The sequence below is a fragment of the Brachyistius frenatus genome, unplaced genomic scaffold (assembly GCF_029030835.1).
Source record: "Brachyistius frenatus isolate BFR_SWC_R1_liver_20210118 unplaced genomic scaffold, ASM2903083v1 Contig_312, whole genome shotgun sequence".
Lineage (NCBI taxonomy): Eukaryota > Metazoa > Chordata > Actinopteri > Embiotocidae > Brachyistius > Brachyistius frenatus.
Genome location: NW_027210911.1, coordinates 224,220 through 243,645, shown reverse-complemented (window position 1 = coordinate 243,645; position 19,426 = coordinate 224,220). Strand labels below are relative to the sequence as shown.

Sequence of the window (19,426 nt, the reverse complement as noted above, 5' to 3'; positions counted from 1 at the left end):
TCACTTGTTTTTGGATCCAGCCTCGAGTGGCCACTCCAGGAACTGCAGTTTTTGGCACTTCTGCATTGGCTTCTTTTGAATGAATGTAAGGTGTGCAATACTTTGTCCTGTCTGAATAACTGCAACAAAAGTGTCAGTCAACACAGCACATGAGAAGCAGACAAATCATGTCATGTCAGTGTTGAAAATCAACCGTATGGATTTATTTTGGGTGTGGTGGACCTTTAAAAAAGACAGGAAGGGGAGTATTTGGTGTAAACGACTTAAACACTACAAGTCTGAAGCATCTATGTTGGACAAAAAGGGATTTTTATTTATCCACCAGAATTTTCCTGACAGAAAACACATGATGCCACCTGAAAGTCGCTGACTAAGTAATTAGCCCTGAATTTTAAACATGTAATACCCACTGCACCAAAGACAGAACTTTGTTCTACGTGTGCCACAAGCTTTTCCTGGGAGTGTCCAGAAAATGGTGTTTATCACTCCAATAATGAAAGTTTTCTTTGAATAACATTAAGGAAACTATGATATTTCAATTTCTTTTGAGAAAAAACAATGATTGAATTTCAATTTCCCACTTCTGCTTTAATACAGTCAGAGATTTCTTTAAATCCTGACTGTAGAAAACAGATACAAAATGTTATGGTCTAAAATATGTTTTTGTTTGCAAATAAATTAAAATAGATTTTTTTTTTCTCTCTTCCAGATACATTTTTATATCTCTAAATGAATATGTACAACACCTCCAATTTGTCTAAAAAAAAAAAATGTTGGGAGGTTGTGTAAAATGCAAATCGTGTAAACCCATATTTAATAGAAAATAGACAACATATCAGTTGATGAAAATTATAAATTTTACTGTCATATTAAAAATATATGCTCATTTTAAACTTGATGACTTCACTCTACCGACTCTTTTTCTTCTGGAATAAGTATTGTCCTGCCCTGTGGATCGCTTGTTATTTCCATACTATCCTAAAGAGCCTCCACACGAACCAGAAGTACATCAGGTGCACCTTCATCAACGCGGTAGGGAACCCCATCTGGGCCGATGCATTACATAACTTTACCTCACTCCATGTTGGAGGTCTAATGTCTAATGGATGCATATCTAATGGGAGCTCTTCTCCTACATATGAGTTACTAACATATTCCTCAAACATTCCCTTTCTACTTTTAGCTGCTCACTTCTTTCCTTATTAACAACCACTTAACAAAGCGTAATAAGTCCCTAAAAAAGGAAGCCATAATTGTATTGGCACATGACATGATTAAACATTATTGGGATCACTTCCTTAAATTTGGTTACAACATTATAAAATAAAAATCGACTGTAATGGATTTTTCCCCAAATGCCGTGTCATCCGTTGTTTAAGATTCAAATGTTACTCAAAAGTGGTCAGATAAAATACAACATTATTCCATTTTTAAATCAAAATATTTCATTTTTACTATGATTCTTTTTTTCATTAGCCTCGATGCCATGTGATCTCTTGGGTCAAAATATTTACTAAAATGTATAATCACACTGCCAACAGGGGGCACTCCTCTTTACACCGGATATTGGTACAATGTATTATGTGAAACTTGAAATGATAATATTTCATAAATAGTAGATTTCTTTCAGTACTTTCCATCCCATGTGACCTAAACCTCTGAGGCTAATTCATGTTAAAACATGTTTTTTTTTTTTAATGCAGAATTAGGTCATTTCTGTTCATTTCAGCCACTTCAGTGTGATTTCTATCATTATTTGCATTTTAGAAAAACAACTACACATCGGTCACGCACACATTCAAATAATTCAAGTTCCTTTTCTCACCCAGTATTGATTCTGGACACAGTGAAGGGAAGGTACTGAAACGAAGAATTATAATTATTGTAAGACCAAATTGACAAAGTATCCTAATAATTATTACCCAGTATAACCATATGTATAAAGGAGTGTCCCCCCTCTGGGCAGGATGATTAATTTTGAGGCCTTTTGAATTGAATCTGTGTCACATATCCAACTTCCAACTGATTTCACTGTGGTTCCTGTCAAATGACAAGAACGCAGCGACATTCATAACAGACAAACGATGAGGACAAGCGTTGCCAACTTTTTGTTTGAGACAACAAATAACAAAGGATATTCTTTCAGTGATCATTTTATATACAGTCTGTACATATGGTTCGTCTGGTGTGTAACATGGAAGACTATTTCAACTATGTAAGCACTATGTAAGTGTCTGTGCATTTAAGGCGTGTCCAAATCCATGTTTGCTAGTTTAATAATCTGAGCACAAAGTAAGGCACATTCATAGTCTCTTATTTAATCGTAGGTATGTTTTAGCAGTAATGTTGAATAAAGTGTCGTTGCCTTCTCTTTAAGAGCCAGGTGTGCATTGCTATCATGATAGCGGATTTACCAGAGAGCAGGAAAGCAGCTTCTCTACAGATCTGCTCGTGTGCAGATTGAATAGATTGATTTACACAATAATAATGTTTGACAGCGTAATCTTCTTCTATTTAATGGTTTGCATGTTTGTGCATGGCTGTGTGTCCCTGTGTGTGTAACAAGCAGAGTGCACGCGTGTTTGCACCTGTCTATGTATAGACGCATATTAATATCTTAATAATGCACTCTTAAAATAACAGTAAAATACTGCACCGTCGTGTTAGGACCGGATTTGTGTTGGTCAATCGCGCAATCACTTTCCATTGGGTCAAGATAGCAACACATAGACCACCTTCAATGGAAATTCAGCTGTATTAATATACACAGTAGGAGACACAACCTGGTCGTAGCAATCCCGAAGTTTCTAGATGGATCTGGCCCCGTTGCATTGGGGATTGTAACGAGTCGATGCAGCCTGACTGAAGTAGACCTCCGGTTAATTCTGAAACCAGTGGAGCAGTTTTTCACTAATTACCACTGACCACAATATGACTTATATTGGTTGCCGAAACTTGACCATTGTTGGAACAATATAGAAACAAACGCTTGACCTCAACGTAAAGTCTGCATTTCTACCTGATCTTGGAGTCTTGTCTTGATGGGCTCCATCTGCGGTTAATCTATTTCAGTTGATGTTCTGAATATGTCTAGATAAATGTGAGTGTGCCGTGAGCTAACTGCTCGGTCAGTCTAGCCCTGTTTCAGGCTGCTGAGGTTTTGAGTCCATCAGTGTTGTGGTCCAGTCCAGTCCAGTCCAGTCCTGACTCCGGTCCGCTATGATCCACTCCTTTTTCTCCTCCATCCCTTCCCTGAATGCAGCGCTGTGATTGGATGCCGGCTGCTTGTCAGGAAGAAAGAGCTGCTGTGTTAAGGCCGAAAACTCAGACACAACCAGGACCTGGACGATACTGGAATACCTCAGTGGACGGGATACAAACTCGACCGGACACTCGGAGGACATGTTTAAGTAGCCGAGCTTCAGCGGAGCACCGACCGAGTCTCCGAGCTCCTGCTGCCGAGGCCGTCGCGGCTCTTCCTCCCGCCGACTATGTGTCGCTGTCTGCTGGTGACAGTAATCCAGACCCGCCGCTGTTTTAATGAGACTCAAGCTGCTGTGTGGCGACGCAGCCACCAACCTGTCTGAGATTTAAGTCTTCACTTAGCCCCGAGGAAACGTGTCGGCTGAGCTGTCGGTGCTGGTAGCCGGGGGCTGCCACCCAGACAAACATCCCGAGATAAGGCAGCAAGCACATGGAAGAAGTCCGCGGCGGAGCGCCGTCTCATTCTGCGCCAGAACAAGTGTTCTGACGGACCCGCAGGCAGCAGGCTCCCCGTGAAGCAGCACCGCGAGCCTCGCGCGATTTATCGGACTAAGACGTTTAAAAGCAGCAGTTTGAAGCGTCTCTGCATCAGGTAACGAGTCAAATCCGCACTTCTTCACGACAGCGACCTTTTACCTCAGCAGCCTCCTTCGAGTTGCTGGAACAGCTCGCCCCTGCGCGTGTGTGTGTGTGTGTGTGCGCGCGCGCGTGTGTGCGCGGGTTTCGCTTGTTATCATAAACTCGAAAAGTCCTTCTGCTTAATTTTCCAGTCGGACCTTTTTAAATGTGCGTGTTTGAATGTGGATTGCGGGCAGAAATGGAGCAGATGTCCTCTGCCGTCCAACCCGACACGGACCACAGAAACCGGGCAAAGCGCTCCTTCCATTCTCCAACTAAACACCACCAAATATAGGAGGCGCAGCGGATTAACAGCACGCGGGCTTGGGAGCTGCTCCAGGGAGCTTTTTGTTATTCCGACTGAAAGCAGGATAAGCCGCGCGGACAGTCTGTCCCTGATTGTCTGATTAAGTGTGCTAATTGGAGTCCCTGTCCAGTTTTTGCGCGTGCTGTGAGTGAGCACGCGGATGCATCGACGGCCATACGTAAGACCGGCGCGAGCTGAGTGGCAACAGTTGCACCCAGAAACAGGCGACAGTGCAACACCGGGGACCGGGACCGGGACCGGGGACCGGGACCATGTGAAGCAAACACATTTTTAATTTAGGCTACTAATCATTTTACTAACAACTAATTCTGTTTGGACAAGAAGTAATATAGCATATTACACATCTTAAATGACTTGAAATACCCTAATTACACCCAATATGACTAGCTACATAAAATAGGCTACATTAGCTGGCAATTCTATTTATTTATTTGAAAATGTGACAGTTCTTGAACCATTTTGCCTTTAACCACAACTTCCTTTTTATCAGGATCATTTTTTTCAGATGTTTTAATTTCAGCGAAACATTGTTTTTCTTAATCTCTTTTTTCAGCATTTCATGGCTTCCCTGTGCAAAGAGTGTGTACTGTATTCCACATATACTTGGAAGATGAGATGAAGCCCTGATTTCCTCTTTGTGACATTACATGTTGGCTGTATTCCAGTAGCTTGTAGATGTGTGTACATAGGCGGTCACAATGAGGAGGAGCAATGTGTCAGACCATAAAGAAACATGGAATCCTGAAGTGTGTGACAGAAAGGAGCCCACGTGGAGATGCATGAAGTCCTGATGGGTTCAGGTGTGTTGGAACTGCTGACTCCTCACTGGACAGCAACTAATGATGACCTCATCAGTGATTATTTACTCAAATGAGCCTTCAGTCGCAGAATGTAAAAACAAGACGATGCACGTTAGGGCGGCTGCCAATGGATGTTTTTGACCATTGTAACCGATTAATCATTAGGTCTATAAAATGTCAGAAAAAAAGGTGATGAATGACGTCACAGATCACCAGAGCATCAGATGTCCTCAGACTGCTTGTTTCGTCTGATCATTTAAATCCAAAGATATTCAGTTTATAAGACTCTAAAACGGAGGAAAAACACAAATCCTGACAAAGTGAAATCACGGAATATTTTCTGCTTAAATCATTTATTGTCTGTCAGTTAATCAATTGATTAGGTCACTAATAAGTCTAATACTTCAGTAATAACTCTAATCATTTTCAAGAGTCTTATTTTGCCCAACATTGCAATAACCTGGGTGTCAGTTTGAAATGATATTAAACAGAAATGCGATTGTGTGACTACAGCAGGTCAAATTGTTGATTGATCAACGACAAAACGTTCTCTTGAAAAGTGGGTCAGAATTAAAGCTTTGTTTTTGGAATTATCACTGACGTCAAACCGTGTGTGTTTGAAATGCACACAATCACTTACAGTCGAAGTGACCTACATGTTACAGATTACTGTGATCTCGATGTTTTTATAAGTTTAAGATTTGGAGGATGCACTCTGCACTCCTGAATTCTGATTGAAGCAGATTAATGCTGGGCATCATTTTCACAGTAAATCAAGATACATTTTTTTATCCACTTTTTTTGCACAACTGGACCTTTACATAGATTTATAGTGGCTTATTCTTCTCTCAGGAGCACATCAAATATGATGACATTTTAATATAATCATACACATATCGCACCCTTCAATAAGGCCTCAGTGGGAATTGTTATTTTTGTATTTCTTTCACTTGATATTCTCCTGAAACACTGACTTCAGGTTAAACTCCCTCTGCAGCACAGCGACTATTTACTAACGACACAAAACGTATCTTAAATGGACGGTTTTCATTATTACGGTGAGCATGTCTTCGTCCACTGTCCCCTTCATCACTGTGTCCTTTCATAGCTGGATTATTATTGCGCTTGTGCTGACGCTCCACTGCTTGCTTTTCCTCTCAATTGTCTACTAGCTAGCTAACTAATTAGCGTACCCATGATGCCGTTCAGCGGTGCAATTTTACACATTGTTTATGTGTTACAAATTGTTCAGTAAAGAGGGTTATTAATACTTGTTCTCACTGTAAGTATAAAGGCTGCACAGTGAATCTTAATACTGTTATTGCTACGGTAGTCACCTGGATGTAATGTTAGTCACGAGTACACAGTTTGCTGCCTAATAATAAGTTACCGCAAATGTTTCACCGCTGCACCAGTACGGCTGCACGTCTACCACACAGGAAGCTCAAACTCAAACCGGCTCTGAATCCAGCTGCAACTGATGATTGGCTATGTGTGATCGAATCTGCGGATTTATTTGTTTTCTTCATTAATTGATGAATTGTTTGTTTTATGAAAATTCTGAGCATTATGACAAATGCCGTCGTAGGTGCTCTGAACAATTGTGAAATGAGTTCCCAGTACGGAGGCGTGTGACGGGGCAGTCAGACGGGTCCTGCCGGGACCTTGAACTCGCTCACACACGCCAGGCCCCCGAGCCACAGAAAGATGGAGCCCGGGAGCAGAAAATCATTTCAATAGCACATTTTATGATCCACGTTTAAACATTCATGCATTTTTTTTTTTCATCAAAGATCAAAGTTGTAAACAGGACACATGCCTCTATCTGCAGAGTTTCTCAGAATATGTTTGAAGTGTTTCCTCCTGTGGCAGCCACATTATCTGTCCTCGAGGACAACCCCACCTGCATGTTTAAGATATACAAAGTTATTCTATGTTAATTCAATGATTTTTTTTCGGGTGGAGACGGTGATGATATTAGTTTTGCTCTCTGCTGAATGTGAGCGGCGGCTGCTGCTCCGTCTGACAGGCGGTGGAGGCGGAAAGGACGCGCGCTCACCACATCTCTGCTCCTTGTGATTTCTGGTCACTTCCAGTGATAGGCAATCGTACATGGTATGATAACCATCAATTTTCATACCCCAGTACACCGCGGCAACCCCGGTGGCGATGCTGGATCTTCACCACACAGGCACAACAATTTCAAGCCAGATCCAGATGAGATCTTCTTCTTCCCGTACGACGCTCGTACGCCGTCCGGTCGGCGAGTTCACCTCCGAGGATGCAGTGTTTAGATTTACACACTTAAACCTAATGAGTCAATAACCGTGAGACAATCAGAAGACAGTCGATACCTCCGTCTGTCCCCGGACACGCGGGGTATCGGTGTTGTGCCTGTTTGTCTTCGTTAATGAGCGTGGAGGCGGACTCTCGGGGGGATGCATGGTGGAACGGCAAACAAGCCTGTTCTGTCCACTGCTTCATTGATTTCCTCATTCGGGCCCGGCAGCATTAAATGGCCACATTTCAGGTGATGCACTCATCACCACGTAATCACTGGAGATATTCTGGAAGTTAATTCTCCTCCGCTGGAGATAAGATGGGACTCTGAAACCAGCGCTGGATGAGCGGTGGAGCTGATAGAGGAACATGTTGACGCTACAGACTGAGGGACTGTTAATATATTCATAATAGATCTGCCAGGCAACATGTAGAAAAGGGGATATTCATTTATTCAGTAAATTGTGGAGGAAAACCACATTTCAAAAAACAGGCTTCCATTCGTGCAGTGTTGTCGTTGGTTCTGTATGTGGTGCTGCTACAGAGAGAGAGGATGATAAACAAGTCATTTACTGGAGTTAATTGGAACTGTGTGATAGCATGTCCCTCACCAGATTTATTGCACCTAACAGATTCCTATCAGGACACTTGAATCATTTCATTTAAAACAAGAGGGAGCAGCCGCATCGGACTGACGACCGCCTCCACATCCTGATTACCTGAACATCTAACTGAGCGGATGGACGCCCTACTGTATTCAAATGTTATTACTCTGACTGGAAAACATCTAATGAATAAACATAAGGTTTTATTTTCACATTATTCATACAGTACGTGCTTATTTGTGCTGATGTTTTTCACATTAACAGTGTAGTTTAGACATTAGTAAACTGTGCATTATGTACAGGTCAAGGCTCAGAGAATTGTTTTATTTTGATGTTTTACAGCGAGATAAGTTCAGGCTGCTTCATCCTCGGATCTTTATCTGACAGATGTAGTTATATTTCAGTGTCAGGAACTTGAGCTGACGTACACATCCAGACACCATCTTGTAATCAGTGCTGTCAGTGATGAATCACATTTAGTCTGCTTACAGTTACAGAGGGTTTTTTTTTCTAAAATGCGACTCCTCCAGAGAGCAGAGAGGCTCAGCTGCTCTCAGCTATAAAGGATGTTGCTCTAACTGTGAACGTAATGGATGTACATTCACTGAGTGTGCCGGAGGGAACGGGAGGCTCGGCCGGGGCCGGGCAGTTTGTCAGCCGTACAAAAAGTGCAGTAAAATGTAGGATGGTGTCATTAAGACTATCGTTATTTCAGCTTCGCTTCAAATAGAATCACTACCTAGATTAATCATTGCTTTAATGCACGACACAGCGAGCATACTAAGTGACCCAAATCAAGCCCAGATGTGAGACCAACAGCTGCATGTTGGGTCGGGCTCTTTGCTAAATGCATCGTCTGCAGCAGTGATGCTACATGAAGTTGATGGAACAAAGAGGAGCTGTTGTATATTTAGAAATGATAATCATGCACAAACTGTAATGTGGGTCTCATTCAGTTCCGTTGTGATGAGCTCCGTCAGCTCCCACTTCATGTTGGTGTAATGCAGTGACACAGGTTTTACATGTGGAAATCATCTGCCCACAGATCCACAGTAACTCCTCCTCTTCACATCTTCACATCCCACCGCCAGTGTTTCACAAGCGTTTTATCCTATTTCCTGATTTAGCGTGTTTCCTTGATTTGTGTGCTTCTGGCGGGTAAACGTTGTTAAACGGCTTCTTTTTTCTCGGTTTTGTTTTTAGGGTTGTTATTTCCTACTTTGTGCTGCAGCCTGCAGACAACGTTTATACATCCTTCTGGAGTTTAGTCATTAAAAACATGAATCCTCTTAGTTTGTGTGTCGATGTTTGACAGAGTGTCTGCAGCGGGAGGAGAACGTATTTCCTGTCCAAACTGAAAGACGGTGTGGAGGTTACGCTGATGTGTCGTAAGATCAGGAGTTTGCACGTGCGTGTTTTATTTTTAAAATTGACCGGATTCTCTTAGTTTTTCTCGGACCGACTTCCTGTCCGGCCGATCTGCTCTGTTCAGCTCAGCTCACTGCGGGTCCGTCAGAAATAGCATTTAGCGCCGCAGACCGGAGACCCGGTTCAGGGACGCTGCTGGTGATATGAAGCATCCACTTTAATGACTGCGATTCACTCCTGTAGCCGCGTCGGAGACGGAACCGCTGGAAAATAGACCGTGTCGTAGGCTTTCACTATAAATCCTGACTGCTGTTCATCCTCAGGAAAACATTATATTTGATATTCAGTTGGAATTATTTGACTGTTATAAATCATCGCCTTCAAGAAAGCTGATGGGAAGCATGTCTTCATTCTCATTTTTGACATGAGGGCCATTATTTCCTGTGTGGCTGTTAACTGTAGATCTGTGGACTGAGCAGTGCTTTGCTCTCTAATGACAGTCCGAGTTGTGGTCGAGCAGCTGGCTTTACTTGGCAGAGTTTTCAATGCACCTCATTTCATGTTATTGTTTTGAGAGAGTCCTAAACATAACTTTTTGATGCATGTTTGTCCTGTCACATCTAATCTCACAACGCCTGGTAGTCACAAGTTCTTCTTCTTCTTCTTCTTTTTCTTCTCAAGCAGTTATTAGTTTGTCGACAGCATGTCAGCAGAGCTTCTAAATAAGGATGCTTGTGTGGCGTGATGAAGAGTCGATGTGAAACAGAAAGCAGCGAGGTGTGGCTGGTCGTTGTGCGGCGGAGTGAATGTTCACTGGCCTGAAGAGATGCCGCTGAGATAACCTCTGACATCCTCTCTGAATGGACCGCCACTTCTCTTTCCATCCTCATTCTGCAGCGAGTGGTCGTAGGGGTGCAATTCAGAGGCCGTTACCAGGCTGGTGTCACGGCTGCTTACCACCAACATGTTTCTGTCTCCTGAAACAGCAGGTTAACTGTCTGTCGGATGCTGCCGAGGGTTGGATGCTGCCGAGGGTTGGATGCTGCCGAGGGTTGGATGCGGCCGAGGGTTGGATGCTGCCGAGGGTTGGATGCGGCCGAGGGTTGGATGCTGCCGAGGGTTGGATGCGGCCGAGGGTTGGATGCGGCCGAGGGTTGGATGCGGCCGAGGGTTGGATGCTGCCGAGGGTTGGATGCGGCCGAGGGTTGGATGCTGCCGAGGGTTGGATGCTGCCGAGGGTTGGATGCGGCCGAGGGTGGATGCGGCCGAGGGTTGGATGCTGCCGAGGGTTGGATGCTGCCGAGGGTTGGATGCGGCCGAGGGTTGGATGCTGCCGAGGGTTGGATGCTGCCGAGGGTTGGATGCGGCCGAGGGTTGGATGGATGCTGCCGAGGGTTGGATGCTGCCGAGGGTTGGATGCGGCCGAGGGTTGGATGCGGCCGAGGGTTGGATGCTGCCGAGGGTTGGATGCGGCCGAGGGTTGGATGCGGCCGAGGGTTGGATGCGGCCGAGGGTTGGATGCTGCCGAGGGTTGGATGCGGCCGAGGGTTGGATGCCGGCAGGCTGAGCGTCGGTCGTACGGCTGAGATCTGTGCTAACGTGCAGTTCTAGAGATACACTGGCTGAAACCTGATTTTCATATGATTTACATAAACTGCTTGTGTGTGTTTTTCTGTGTGCGCAAATATATATATCATCTTTTCCTTTTTTTTATTCTTTCTTTTAAACATAATTACAGTTATCAGTCTATTTATTCCTAATTATCTAATATTCATGTTTCCCTGTAGCTCCTGGGTGGTGAATCGTTTGTGTCATTAATGAGGAGGCTGCTGAATAAACGTCCTCTCCACCCGCTGTCACAACCACCGCTAAATGACAGGATCATTTTCATCTCTAACTGTTAACACTCGTCTAGCAGACGCACCAAGAACCATCAATGTCGCTGGAAAGTTGTTGAGATTCTTCTCTTGTCAGATTAAAACTAATAATCTAAAAATATGAAGGTAAAAAAGGATTTTGTCATCCTCACTATTTTATTTTTGTCACGTCATCTGAATGGCTGAGTCATGAATATGCAGAAAAATTATTTAGCATGTCAACAAATAAACATTTGAGATAACAGTATAAAGTTTTAGTTTCCATCAGTGATGCAGCCACTCAGAAACGTATACACTTAAAATAATGGAAGAAAGTCCTTCAGTTTAGCATAAGCAGCATAGAAACATGTGCACACAGATATAATAATTGAAGTGTACTTTACAGCGTTTGTCAATACTTCCTTCTTGTTGCCCTCAGGAGGAGTTGTTGACACGCACACTTCCACTGTTTACAGAGCACAGTTCATACGACTGCAGAGAGCTGCTGGTTCTGGAAGGGTTTAACACAACTGTACGTTTATGTTGTGCCACCGGTTTCAGATGAGTCGAAATACTACAATACCCATAAGCATCAGCTGTCGTCGCCATGGTGAAGAGGCCGGTCAGTCGCAAATCAGAGCATTAGTAAATTTAAACGCTTCATTGTTACTGCTGAGAACAAAACGTGTTGCCACAGTCGTCCGTTTCACACCCAGAATTCGGACGGGAATTAATTATAGCTGCAGATTGTGTTTTCAGATTTCACAGCAGTGTCAGCTTCACCTTCCTCCTGCAGGCAGCACACATCTTAGACGATATTTCAGCTCTGTGATCAGATGTTTCACCTGAAGACGTAGTTAATATCGACGTAAGTGATTGTACACAGACTACTTTTAATCTTTTGTACTGATGGCTGAATGGGAGACTTCCAGCTGATCTGATCTGTAGCCGGAGGGGAGGGAGGGGAGGGAAAGGAGGGGGGGCTCGCCTGGATCTGCTTCATGAGTTATTAAGTTGACTTCACTGACATTCAGCACAGAGCAGAAACAGGACGAACGAAACGGGAACACGTGCTGATGTGTTGCTTTATTTGTCCCTTGATTCCCATCATCTGTCTCCGTTACCATGACAGTGACATGCAGAGTCAGGTGACCACGCAGGACCATGTGTGACTGTTAGTTTGCTGTGCTGATGAAGGAGATGATTCCATCAGCATCGCTCGTGTTTGTGGAACTCGTCTCCTTCTCATATCACAGCTGTTCTCCAGCAGTGACGTCACTCCCTCTTCATCTCCAGGAATTCACAATGTTTTTTGTCGCGATCAAAAATGTTTGATTTTGCAGCAGACTTTCTCAAAAGTTGTGATGTCATTTGCAGCAATTTTAAATGGTTTTTTTGCAGTAAAATTGGAATTGGGGGAATTAAAAATTTAAAAAAAAAATTTAAACCGCAACCTGATAAACAAATATATGGAAGCAATTCCTGTGATAATAATCCTGCTGCACATCACAGACATATTTTAGTTCTAATATTCTTTTATGTATTTATTGAACAACTTAGAGGACCGTGGAGATCAAAGGTCCTAAAAGGTCCTAAAATCTGCGTATGTTTCCAGAACAGACCGTCTGTGACTGGAATATAGAAACAAGGACGACATCAGCTGTCAAAATAAGAGCTTTGGATGCTGTTTAATTCATGTTCATTCAACACATAGACCTGCTGGATGAAACAAACAAAGAGACGTCTCTGACAACTGGACGTGTGGAGAAAACTCATTTAACATCCAGTAATATGGAATCACTTCCTTTGATCACAAACATTTAATCACATCATTTTAATGTGAAGGACACATTTCACTTCCTGTTTCTCCTCTTGTTCCTCCGGTGAACAGAGTTTTATTTGGAGATGAAAACAGGAGCAGAGACTTTCTGATTGGAAATGAGGAATTATTTTTATTAATAAAGATGCTTTACTTTTTTTTAAAGACTTACTTTATGCCATTAACACTTTCAGCACAGCTTCTGTTGACGACCTTTTTGTTGAGAAATCGCTGTAATTTTAAAAAAGCTCAAGCTATTTGCGGGAGCAAATATTGCAGAAATGACTTGAGTTTGCGTTGCGATCACAAGATCCTGATTTCCTGGAGGAACTCCCTCTTGTGCTCCGAAGGCCAAATGTTGCATGAGGCCTGCGCCTCCTTCCAGATCTGAGTTCAGACCAGCTGCAGTGTGTCGGTCGGTCTGGTTGTCAGCTGAGTGAGTCTGCTGCTCTGCCTCACTAACATTACATATATGATGGTCTTTATGCAATACTTTGCCTTCACTTTGCCAAACAACTTATTAAATCCATAATGCTCTCAAATATTTACATTTTTCTGAAGGTCAACCACAAGATAAGTCATCCCAGCCGTGTATTTCAGGTTATTAAAGATGAAAGATTTTCACAGGACAGATGGAAACATCAGCGTCTCTCGGGCGTCTCCGTGTCGTCTGCTGGATTTAAGTGATAAAGACAAACATTTAATAGCAGGATGCTGAAGTTGATGACAAAATGATGTGGATGGAATGCAAATGTATGAAGTGAAGCATTCAGACGCACCTGGAGCAGAGAGTCAGCAAGCCAAACGTTGGCTCAACAAATGAGCAGCAGGACAACGGAGCGATGCACTGCAGTCAGTAAACATGGAGCAGGTCAGCTGCTGGGGAAGATAGCGCCCAGTTAACATGGCCGACGCTGAACATCGTCTGGGCTGATTTCTCTTCACGTGCCTGTTAGACTGGTTCTGAATGGGAGCCAGAGATAACATGAAATGGAAAACAGGCAGGCCTCCAGTGATCTTCTGTAGTCTGCAACAATCTATGTATGTTTATATGTCAGACAAAAGTAACGAGCAGCAAGCTAAAGTTCAGTAATTGTGTTATTCAATTGGAAGTTGTTGCATTGTGTTACAGAATTAAAGTAACATGTTACTGTAACAGTGCTGGAAAAAACACCAACGATGATTAAATGTAATTTCTTTTGCTGTGTTTGGGTCCAGATTTAAGAATATTTGAATGGTCATTGAAATATAAAAAGTCTGTCTGTGATGGACTGGGACCTTCACCCAAAGTCAGCTGGGATAGGCTCCACCCCCCTGTGACCCTGTTCAGGACACAGCGGGTATAGATGATGGTTATTGATATGATCATCAGTATTGTGGATAAAAAGACTAAATGGATAAAGGCAAATAATACAACAGTCTGATAGATACAAAAACATAACATCACAAAGCAGCCTTTAAAATGGGTGGGCAAACTACGGCCCACGGGCCACATCCGGCCCGTTGGTCTTTTTAATCCGGCCCGCCGAAGATTGGTACAGAATTGCCCAAATCAAATCATATCATAATTATGGCTGCATTCATTTGACCTTGTCCTGTAATACCTGGCAGTCCACCAGGTGGCGCACTAGGCGCAGTGATACATTGATTTGATTTTGCGGAGGCCGGGCTGCTCTCTGTTGTTACTCTGCTGCTGCTCTGAACACATCTGCAACAATGAACGGGCCAAAGAAAAGAAAAGTCGACAGCGAGTCCCGAGTGTTTCATAAGGAACGGACGACTGAATACTTTTTCACTGAAGTCCGGTCGAAGGCTGTGTGTCTGATTTACCAAGAAACCATTACGGTTTTAAAGGAATGCAACATCAGCTGTCACTTTTCCACCAAGCATGCTAACGCTAACAACCAGTCAACGCGGGAACGGACGGCGACCGCTCGGAGGTCGGCAGATCGTTTGCAGGATCAGCAAAACACCTTCATCTGACAAACTGCCATCCAAGAATCAAGCACGAAGGCAAGATATTTGCTGGCATTCAAATTAGCAAAGACCAGCAAGCCTTTCTCCGAAGGGGAGTTTCTCAAAGAGTGCTGGTAGAGACAGCAGGTATCTGGTGTCCTGAGAGAAGAACAAATTAGAAAACATGAGCTCATCACGCAGGACGGCGACTCGCCGTGTTGAGATGATTGACGAAGACTTGGCTAGCAAGCTAAACAAAAAGCGGAGTCATTTACATGATATTTCTTGGCACTGGATGAAAGTAACGACATAAAGGACACCGCTCAGCTTTTAATGTTTATCAGAGGGATTAATGACAAGTTTGAGATAACGGAGGAGTTTTTGGCCGTGGAATCCCTGAAGGTGAAAACGCGGGGAGAGGACTCGTATGACGGCGTGTCGGGGTCATCGAGAGGCTCCAGCTACCTCGGAGTAGCTCGCCAACGTTACCACAGACGGATCGACAAATCTGACTGGAAAAAACGTCGGGTTGCTCAAAAGAATCCAGGAGAGGGTGAAAGAGGACAACCCTGAGCAGGAGGACATTTTCTTACACTGTGTAAATCCGTCCTGCAGCTCGACCACGTAGTGAAGCCGGTTGTAGAAGTGGTGAACTTTATTGGAGCGAGGAGACTTCACCGTCCTCAGTTTATTAAGTTTCTTGAAGAAACTGGCGCTGATCACCAGGACTTGCTTCACCACTCCAACGTCCGCTGGTTAAGTTTGGGGAAAGTATGTCAACGAGTGTTGGAGCTCAAACAGGAGATGATCTCATTTTTGGAGCTACTTGACAAAGCTGACGATTTTCCTGAGCTGAGTGACACAGATTGTCTTTGTGATTTATCTTTTGCTGAGGACGTACTGACACACATGAATGAGCTGAACGTGAAGCTACGAGGGAAAGACCAGTTTGTGCATGAAATGTACACAAACGTCAGAGCCTTCAAAACCAAGCTAGCTTTATTCTCAAAGCAAATGTCAAACAAGTCATTTGCTCATTTCCTCACACTGGCTACGCTGAAAGACGTCCTCGACATGAAGACATACAGGAAATCACTGGACGACCTGCACGGAGAATTCTGCCATCGGTTCTCTGATTTTGGAAAAATTGACAAGTCACTTCAGCTGGTGTCGTGTCCCTTCAGCTGGTGTCCTGTCCCTCCAGCTGGTGTCCTGTCCCTTCAGCTGGTGTCCTGTCCCTTCAGCTGGTGTCCTGTCCCTCCAGCTGGTGTCCTGTCCCTTCAGCTGGTGTCCTGTCCCTCCAGCTGGTGTCCTGTCCCTCCAGCTGGTGTCCTGTCCCTTCAGCTGGTCTCATGTCCCTTCACACGAGACCCTGAAACGGCGCCACAGGAGCTGCAGTTGGAACTGATTGATCTCCAATGTGACACCGTCTTAAAGGAGAAGTTCAAGTCTCTTAAACTGGATGAGTTTTCTGCTTCATGAAAGCAGCCAAATGTCCAAACATCCAGAAGATGTCCCAGAAGATGCTGGTGTTGTTTGTCTCTACGTACGTGTGTGAACAGACTTTTAGTGTGATGAACACCAACAAAGCACCTCACAGATCCCAGTTGAGTGATGAACACCTCAGATCTGTTCTGAGAACACAACAAAACTAACACCAGACTTCGATGCTCTGACAAAGAAGGTGATCAACAACACTGTTCCCACTAAAAGTGAATGGAAGTATTAACACTGTGACGCCTTTTTTATGTTTATGTTTGATATGTATGCATCTGGTGCTGGCCCGGCCCGTCTGTCAAATTTTAAAAGTCAATGTGGCCCCTGAGCCAAAACGTTTGCCCACCCCTGCTTTAAAACCAGGAAATGACAACACTATGACAATATTATCCGAAATCTGAGATGTTATCTAGTGTCAATGTAATATTAATACATTGTTTTCTGCCTCTTCATTTAATCACAGACTGAATATAATGTGTCTGCTGTTGCGTTGGAATATTTTGGCTCTAACAGCGCACCGAGACGGGCTGTAACATTTCATTGATCCTTTTTTTCTGCCTTTGTGGATTCGGCCGGCTCGAGACACTAAAAGACCCCAAAAAAGTAGCTGCAGGTTTTTTACACCCCATGAAGGTTGAATTATTGACCCGATATATTGAGTAATTATCAAACTATTGGATGATTCAGACATATGGTGGCTCCATTGATGCTGCAGTGCGTCCTGTTCCATTGTTATAGTATTGTTTCCACACGTATATGACCTGCTGGCCCACAACGTCTGGTGACCCCTTTTTATTATTCGCCCGAGACAAACGAGTGGACAATCTCTATTCACCTGTCTCTGCTGTGTGTGTGTGTGTGTGTGTGTGTGTGTGTGTGTGTGTGTGTGTGTGTGTGTGTGTGTGTGTGTGTGTGTGCGTGCGTGCGTGCGTGCGTGCGTGTGTGATATATAGCAGTACAAAATACACAGAGGAGAGGAGACGAGAGAAACTAGCACGATCATCAATGGCAGCAAAACGCAGCCGAGACACTGAGCTGAGAGGAAAGGTGCACATGAACGCACCGTCGTGTAAACTGTGGGCTCCAACCTGGCGACCGTTACACCACAACACCTTTTCAAATGTTTTTTGTCACACACGAGTTGCGTGCTCCGCAGTAACAGAGAGGAGACCAGAGGTTTTTCTGTCGAGCAAGCATCTTCCAACAGCCTGCACGAGGCATTTAGGGAACACGGTAAATTAGAGTGTCGACTGATAGTTAGCGTTTTATCTGTAAATTGTATTGACAGAAAATAACCTGGATGAGACTCCTTTGCTGTAAAGTGCGTGAGTCTGCTCACCCGCTATACCACATGACGCCCCGAATAAAGGATGAACCGAGGAAACACCCTGATTCTTTCTCCTGAAGCATTAAGTCACCGATGCAGTAATCAGCTGAAAGTCTGCCACTCTAGTTCCACCAAACCTGAATATTTCTTGTTCACATCCCATCATTTAGTAAGTAAAGACTGTTTCAGTGGAGTACTTCCTGTTTGGGGATGCAATAGGTTATTCGTTATTTCCCATCGATTTATTTTGATTCATTTGAATTCCCTGAACATTGAATTTTGAGTGTGCTTTGTTCCCTCTGTGATCGTTTTCAGTTCCACTGTGTAGTTATAATCAGTAGATATTAGATAAAGGCCATGACATCACTGTCTCAGCAAGCAGCAGCCATGAAAATCCTGCAGATGTTCCAGCTGTTCCTCCGACTCATGATCAGCTGCTGGTCTCGGAGCAGATATGTTGGTGTTTCCTTTGTGTTCCTGACAGAGCGGCGGTAGACAGCGACCGGCCAGTCAATCCTTTTTTTCACTTTTTTTCTCAAAGTCTCTTGTAGCACGTGTGATATTTTTGATGTTTCGTTTTCACCTCGGGCGTCTCTCTGAGATCCATGCTTACTTTAGCGTGAAGGCTGTCATTGCCAAGGGCATGTGATATTGATTTGTGGAGAGGAGGCTAGATATTGACCCGGTGGGACGTCTGAAGAAAACCACTCCACCCAGCTGACACCGAGCTGCAGTCCTCCACAGCTTCCTGCCACGTTCTGATGGGTCTGCTCCACTTTTACGTTTACCATTCTGCTCCTGAACCACTCGGGGGGGCTTTTCTTTTCTATTTAGCTCAGTGTTGGTGAGTGTAGCTGTTTTGTCCTGTTGAAGACATGCAGGTTTCTAAAGGCTGCCTCCCTGAGGAGACGGGAAGACACCAGCTGTTGGACAGTTTATAATCCTGACAATTAGAATACAACTGAACAGAAAATGTAATGAAATGTGCTGTTTCAGCAGTTTTCCTAATGTTGTTGTTGTTATTGTTACCCTGTATCTCCAGAACCGACTGCATCTCTGCTGACCTAGTTTCTTTCAGAATTTTGTCATCAACCCGCTTCTGAAGTTCTGGTGACGTCTCACCTGCCAGTTTGTTGCATTATGCTTCTGGCTTTTTAAATTTATTTTATGGTTTGGTTACTTTTCAGATGTTAATAATTACAAAACGATTGCCTTTCTCTCTCTGTTTTGTGTCATGTGATTTGTTTTCAACGTATGTACTGACTTATGAAGCTGCGGCACATCTCCGGAGAAAACAGAGAAAGCAGAAGAGGTGGTGCGGGAGGAGGCAACACAAACAGGAACAACCACTTCTGGGTTTGATGATGTTGCTTGATATTATCAGACAGTTTCTCCTTGGATGGAGTTGCAGCGGTGGAGGTGAAGAATGTATGTATGTGTGTATGTGTATATGTATGTGTGTGTGTGTGTGTGTGTGTGTGTGTGTGTGTGTGTGTGTGTGTGTGTGTGTGTGTGTGTGTGTGTGTGTGTGTGTGTGTGTGTGTGTGTGTGTGTGTGTGTAATGATCTTTTGTGTGCTTGAGTATAGACATTACATTTGAACACAGTGATGAGCGAGATAAATGTCCGTCTAGGTTACACATTCAAGATTTAGGAAAATGCGCTTTTATTGATCTTAATACAATTTGTATCTTTACAACCATTTATTA

At 43.8% G+C, this 19,426-nt stretch overlaps 1 protein-coding gene across 1 annotated transcript in view; it reads left to right on the top strand.

Annotated features, from left to right (window-relative positions):
• The first annotated feature begins 3,136 nt into the window (after positions 1–3,136).
• The window catches only part of large1 (LARGE xylosyl- and glucuronyltransferase 1), a 108,927-nt gene continuing 92,637 nt past the window's right edge, over positions 3,137–19,426 (top strand). Inside the window, exon 1 of the mRNA XM_069723007.1 lies at positions 3,137–3,856. The gene's annotated coding sequence lies outside the window, so the exon portion shown is untranslated. The remainder of the gene's footprint in view (positions 3,857–19,426) is intronic.